Here is a 7,358-nt window from a genome sequence, read left to right on the forward strand (position 1 = left end):
ACTTAACGTCATGAGATAATTCCATCAAGTAAATTTCAATAATCATTTATACACGCATCAACAATCCAAACGTCAATAATTTCAAGCAAGTCCGAATACCAATCAACAAGTATCCAATTTAGGAGCATACACACAATTAAGTCGAGTCTAAACTTCAACTAAATCATAACCTACTATATACATTTTATTTCACACTATTCTTCGGGATGCAATACGAATACTAAATTTAGAAGTGTATTAAAATCATAAAAAATTCAATCAAGTGCTTTCATTTATCAATATTTTGACCCTCTCATGGGTATTATTTTAATAATTCATCACGATCATCAACAAGCCATTCATGGCATTAATACAAGGAGTTATCATTATCAAACAAGCCTCTCATAGACACATTTCAATAAATCATCATTATCACCAATTTAGCCTCTCATGGGAATCCAATAGATAAAGTGTTTTTATCAATACCAAAATAAGAATATCATAAAATAAATCACAATTTAACACTTAAGAATGTAAGTCACTATTGGAGTATTACTTACTCATTATTATTAAAATGTCACTACCGATTTTCAAATATTACAATCATTACACTATTCAATTCATCTATCCTTTAGATATTACTATGCTCATCAATACTTGATCCTATCATGATCCTCCTAATCATATTATTGTCCAATACATGTAACTTAATATCATTATAACTCAACTACATTCATCACTAGAACAACTAAGAACTATTGTCCACATACTTCATTTACAACAATCTCCTTACGGTAGACATAGCACATAATATCACAAGTATCACATAATTAATCAATAATATAGTTTTTGGGATTAAAGTTCAGTTCTCGTGTCTTTATCCATCTCAACTCCATGCCCGCAGGCCTAAACATGCTTTCTCTCATCAATTTTAAATTATGAAAATATAAAATAACACAATATTGTACTCATTAAACCAAGCCTACTTGGACTCCAAACTTTTGGAAAAAACAAACTACAACAAAGATGTACTTTCCTTTCCTCATGCCTTGAAATAGTCAATCATCTAAAAATCAAGCAATTATATAATTACTCTTCAAACAAATATCTTGCGGATTCAAACCCACTAATTCTACCTTTAATTAAAGGTTTATATCATTCCCTAAGTTCAATTAATAATTAATTAGCTCTTTCAAGTGTAACCCATCTCTATTAATGAAGTTTTTATGCTAAAGGTCTCATCTTTATGGAGTTCAAAGTTCCTAACCATCAACATTCATAATCTAATTTATGAAATTCATGTTAGGAATCTTTAATTTATAGTTTAGAATCATCTCTAGGTCATATTAAAAACACCCATGAGTACTCCCCGAAAGAATTCCACCATTAAAGGTCTATTTAAGGATTCCAAGATGTTAAAGAATTAAAAGACTAAGAAAATAATGAAAAAACTTACCTCAACGAAGGAATTTCACCTTAAGCTTTGGAAAATCACCTCTCTAGGGTTAGGGGAATGAAATTTGGGTTTTTTAGACCTAAAATATGGCTGAAGCTGATTTAAATAACATCATAATTTTTCCTACAGTGAAATTCCATTTTAGCCTGGACAGTGCTCAGTAAAACAATCATAACTTTTTACTCTGAACTCGAATTGAGGAACGTTTTGTTGAGTTGGAAAGAGGACCCAAAGATAATTGATTTGTTAGGTATTGGTAACCCTAAATCGTTATATTTTATGAGATATTATTACTTGAAATTGGCCTTAATAGAAACACATATCAAAACTGTATCGGAAAGAAAGTTTTATACTTAACTTTGTGTTAGGGATATTGTGCAACCTTAATTCATACCTAAAGAACTTTCAAACTAAATTATTGATATTATCACTCATGAATAATTAAATTTATTAGGCTTGATCCTATCTAGACACATCCGAAGGCTAAAATCTTCGTCGAAAAGTTTGAGGTGACCTAATAAATAAAATATTGGCTATTTTGGACACAAGTTAATATTGAGGAATGAAAATTAAGAATTTTCATGAATTTATTATGAATAATTTATTAACGACGAAATGGGTCGTTACAATCAGATATCAATTTACTATTCATTCATTTCCGAACAGACATTCAGTGGAGAAAAGCACGAGGTTGAAATTAAAGAGACATTACTAATAGAGTTGCATATACTGAAACCTATTCACTCACTTGATATCCTATCAACCAACCCACATTCTATACTCAATCATTCTATCGGAGATTTTTAAAATACGAAGATGCGGAGCCAAATATTTACACACGAATCACTTATTCTCCTTTCAGTGGCCTAAGTCTTAAACTTTAGTTTTATGAAAGCAAGATAAAGATGATTAAAAGATTCACCTTGAAGAAGATAGATATTCAAAAATACCTTCTTCTTTTTTTCCGAAGCTCTAGAGCCCCAAATTCTATTATGAAAAGAGCTACACTATGTTACATGAATCTACTACTCAAATCTTCAACACTAGATAAGTCACATCTAATCCATCCAACACACAAACTCTCTTTGAGACACCTGACTCGGTTTCTATCCAAGACTACCCCATGGAGAATCTATATTTGATCATATTTAAGCCACCATACCACTTATAAGTCACATAACTTAGATATCTGCATGAACTCAATCAAGACTATTAAATTTATTCTACAAAGCTAGCTTCAACATTTCATAAACACTATTATTTTCACCTCAAGATTACCCACAATTCAAGCTTAGTATTTACTACTATACATAGATGACAACATAACCTCTCATTTACTACACACACTTACACTATTAGCCATAAAGATCCCACAGAATTATAGCCTACAACACATTATCCTCCTCAACATTGTTAATATCCATATAATCATCATACCTTAATCACTCAACAAGTATTATCTACCAAGTATCACCCAAGGAAAGATCAATCATGCCATTTAATAATTTATTTATTCTTCCATTCAGGATCATCCTTAATTATTTTATAAATGTAACTAAGCCATTTGATTTTGCATTGCCACTATCATTAAAATTACTATCCTCTAAAAGTGTCATATATCAGTCAACTTTGTGGGGCATGCAAATGTATAATTCAACCACAAGGTCAAGTCAATAATAATTAATCATCTCAAGATTTTTCCTAATGCATAAATCCACAGCTACAACTTATGTCCTGACAATCACTAACTCAACATTTTTCAACGACAAACACTTTACGGTCAAGCCAAACCACTCTTATATCGCTAATACCAATTTAAGACATACAGAGTCATTTTAATTTCTACCTAACAATATTTTTTGACGAACTTCACTTAACTCTTAATCACCTTAAGAGTGCTCCCCACACCACTAGCACATAAGTAAGACCAAACAAAATAAATCGATTAAAGGTCATTAATAGTCTCATCACCAATATCACATTTCAGACAAGTCATCGATCAAATTCTGTAGGTATCAACAACCTCTACTAGTTTTTGTCATTTTTATTTAAAACTCAATATTTTGGCAAGAATTAAGAATTTGGTCACATAAGTAACTCAAAGATAATGTCACTTAGCTAGTCCTCACAAGGAACCCATTATAATTTCAATAATAGAACTGCACAAAAATTCTAAATACAGTCTCAATGATCGAACCACAAAAGGATCCCCAAATAATATCAAATAATCAAACTACACAAGGATCCATCCACAACATCATTAACAAGAACCTCTCATTACGGAAAAACATATCACCTTAGTCTTTTATTCATGTCACTTTTTCACCATCTTTTTTTGACATCATGTTCTCTATCATCCTATCAACTCTCATACCATCAATTTCATCATTATAATAGTACTAAAAATAAGAAAGCACCATAGAATTTCTAGTTTCACAATTAACAAGAAATCAAATAATCCCATCACAATTATCAACAAAAATAACTTAGTCAATTTTCATTACTTAAATTCAAACAAAAACAATTCATAACAATGAAAAAATCTAGCAACTCAAGGTTAGCCAAATATTAAACACAAGCAATTAATAAGTTCACAACTTTCACAAGTCTTTACCTATTATCAATAACTTTTAGAACTTATTAACAAATACCAATTGAAATCTCCTAATTTTATTCAAAATTACTAAGATACCAATTAGAATCAAAATATTCCAATTGAGCTCTGTTAAGATACCAATTAGAATTGTCTACATAACAACTGGATTCAATTTAATAGTCTAAGATTCAGATGGAATGATGGAGCAAAAAAGGAAACGACTTTTACGTGCCTCATAGCCTTCTAAAAATTGGGTATGGGACTCTACACACCATCTACGGAACTCTACTTCACATTGCTCTTCTACTGATGGGATCAGTGAACCTAATGTTCTGATACCAACTGTCACGACCCAAATTACTGGACCGTGTGGGCACCTACGCTATTCTAAGCAGCTAGGAGAACCCTTATCACTCAACTAAAAATATGCAGAAGACTTTTTTAAGGGACTACTGAATTAAATATAATAAAGTAAATTAAATATTAATAAATAAATTTATTAATATTAAAAGAGAATTAAAAAGGAAACATTACAAGTAGCACACCAAATTAAACTGCTTGATAAAACACTTCACAACACAGGCCATAAGGTGATTTATTCATTCATTCCTAGTACTTACTCTTTGAACAAACTGAGACTTGGAATATTGCATTGGAGAGGTGGAATATGACATAAACCAGGAAGACTATTTGCAGTCTTAAAAGTCTGGGAAACCTATAAATTTCAACACGTAGAAGTTGTTAGGATACAGGGGAGGCATGAGGCCAACATCAACTTCAACAAGGTTTACATGAGTTTGACTCAAAAAAACACCATCCACTTCCATTTATTTACACCAAACTGTACTACTTCCTCCTTTCGGATCTAGACACCAAGAGCTCGAATAAAATCAACACATGTAAGACGGATTACATCATATATGACCTCAAAGAAACCTTGGCACTAGCATCTCTAGCATGAACAACACGCTCTGGGATTCTATCACGATCAAAATTGGCAAGCTTCTCAAGCAAATGATAATCCTCGAGAAGAATTAGCACTGAAAAAAGAATAGTGAGTTTCAATATTCTTATCTAAGGTGTGAAATCAACTACAACTGGAAAATGTTGCAAATGTTAATATGATATTTCTAAAATAGAAAACTATTGAATTTTTGAAACCTTCATCAAGTCACTAAAAATTGAGCATAGCAATAAATTAAACGATATCACCAGTTGTCTTCTCCTCTAGGACTACTTGTTTTAATGCCTATCATTTTATACCCACCTAAATAATTAGATAGGCACTACAATCTGCTCCAAAACTTTCTTTAATTTTCAATTTGATATACAAATAAGGCTAGAGCTTTTACGTGAATTCAAAATATAATATCACTCAGTTCATAATGAGTAACATATGTATCAATACATCAAGCCAATAATAACCAATTCAATTAAACTCACCGAATCGTCATAGATTCATAATTTCTCCACTACAGATCACTTACTAAATGAATATTAATTTTTTCAAGGACTTCATCTTGATATTCAATAATACATAATTGTTGAGAGCTTCCTCTCACTTAATATGATGCACTTCAGTGTCGCCATTAATTTTTTAAGGCATACTTTTCCATACCAATGACGTCTTTTCAAGAAACGACACTAAAAAACTGATATTTCACTTTATCATAATATTTTTTGATTTCTTGGTCCATATATTTGTCATTCATGTTTATTATTATTGTTTTGTTCTTACATAATCTTGTTCACATGAATAAAATAACAAAACCAGAGTCGTTACCAGACTATCAGTCCTAATGGACCAGGTTCTAGGTAGATCTTCTTATTCACTATGTCAGTAATGGATATAAAACTGAAATAAAAAATTAAGACAATTAATGGATGTGCTTTTTTTCAACTCATACCAACTTCCCTCCATTTTTATTAGTTTTAATGCGCTTTTTGTAGAAACCTTACCAACTTTCCTTCTTTTCCATTATGTCTATGAAACTTCTAATGCTAACTCAGTTTGTTCAAGACTAAAAAGCAGGAGACCAGGTAAACAACTTACACTATTACTCTAGTTAAAACTGCATGTGTAGAATCTTCTTTTGAGCAACCTCATGACTTTGTCACCAGTAGGTCCTTCTTGTCAATGTTCTTGACAACTCCAACAACAATGGTTTGACACATGTCCCTCCCAGTGAAATGTCTAAATTATAGGTATTCAACAAAATTTTAACCACCATGGGCTTGGTGGGATTCATCTTAACCATGCCAGCATCACCATTCTTCAAGAATTTGGACTCTTTCTAAAGTTTCTTACTAGAACATCAGTCCATCTTGCTCATGATCTTTGTAAAAGTTGATAGAAATATGGGAGCTATGGTAGTCATTTTGACCGGGATAGTTCATGATAATGACTTGGGAAATAAAGCTGGCAGCACCCTTTGTTAGGTCATCTTTGGAGTTGGAAGAAACATAACCTCTCTTAAGATCCTTAACGACAACGTTCTTGATGTTGAACCTGACATTGTCACCAGGAAGAGCCTACTAAAAAGCCTTATAGTGAATCTCAACAGATTAATATCAATAGTCAGGCCAAAAGGACCAAAAATCACAACCATACCAGACTTAATGACACCAATTTCAATACGACTATCATCTCAATTGAAGAATGCATATGATCAGTTCTCAAATCCATCATATCAGATCAAAAATACAGTTGGCAATAAGTTGGAAGGTTGGTAGAAAGGAAATCAGCAAGAACTTATCACAGATGACTTTGATTTTGATTTTCTGAAACCAGACCAGGATGAGGACTTCAATTTCTGCTTGGATGACTTTGGTCTCCTGGATTTCAGAGTTTGACATGGTGGATTTATAGAATTTTTGCATGTGAACTAGAAATAATACTGCTAGGAACATGATTTTGTTGTTCGGGTTTATTGGAGAATTTATGTTATTTCACAAATGAAAAACATCAAGATTCAAAATTTCAAAATCCAGCTTAATTTTTGGTTAACCAAAATCCAGCTTTGTCTTTAAAGTATGAATCTTTTAACACGGAATTTTATCCGATAAGAGATCTCAACCACAAATAGCAAAAATAGAAAAAAAACTCAATTCATAAAACATGTGTATGAACCAAACAATCAGAACCTCACAACTAATTGCAAAATCAGGAAACCTCCAATTCATAAAACTCAAAACACATGGATAAAAACAACATGCACATGAACCAAAAAAGCAAAATCTCACCACCAAAATTCAAGAATCTTTCAAAAGGGTAACAAAAACATCCAATTTTTTCTTAAAAATTTAATCCTTTAACATAGAATATCA

General features: G+C 31.7%; 1 pseudogene; it reads right to left on the minus strand.

The window, feature by feature from the left end:
• Window positions 1–6,134: 6,134 nt before the first annotated feature.
• On the minus strand, window positions 6,135–6,887 carry LOC107848963 (annotated as a pseudogene).
• Between the last annotated feature and the right edge of the window lie 471 nt (window positions 6,888–7,358).

Source organism: Capsicum annuum, chromosome 12, assembly GCF_002878395.1.
Source record: "Capsicum annuum cultivar UCD-10X-F1 chromosome 12, UCD10Xv1.1, whole genome shotgun sequence".
Taxonomy (NCBI): Eukaryota; Viridiplantae; Streptophyta; class Magnoliopsida; order Solanales; family Solanaceae; genus Capsicum; species Capsicum annuum.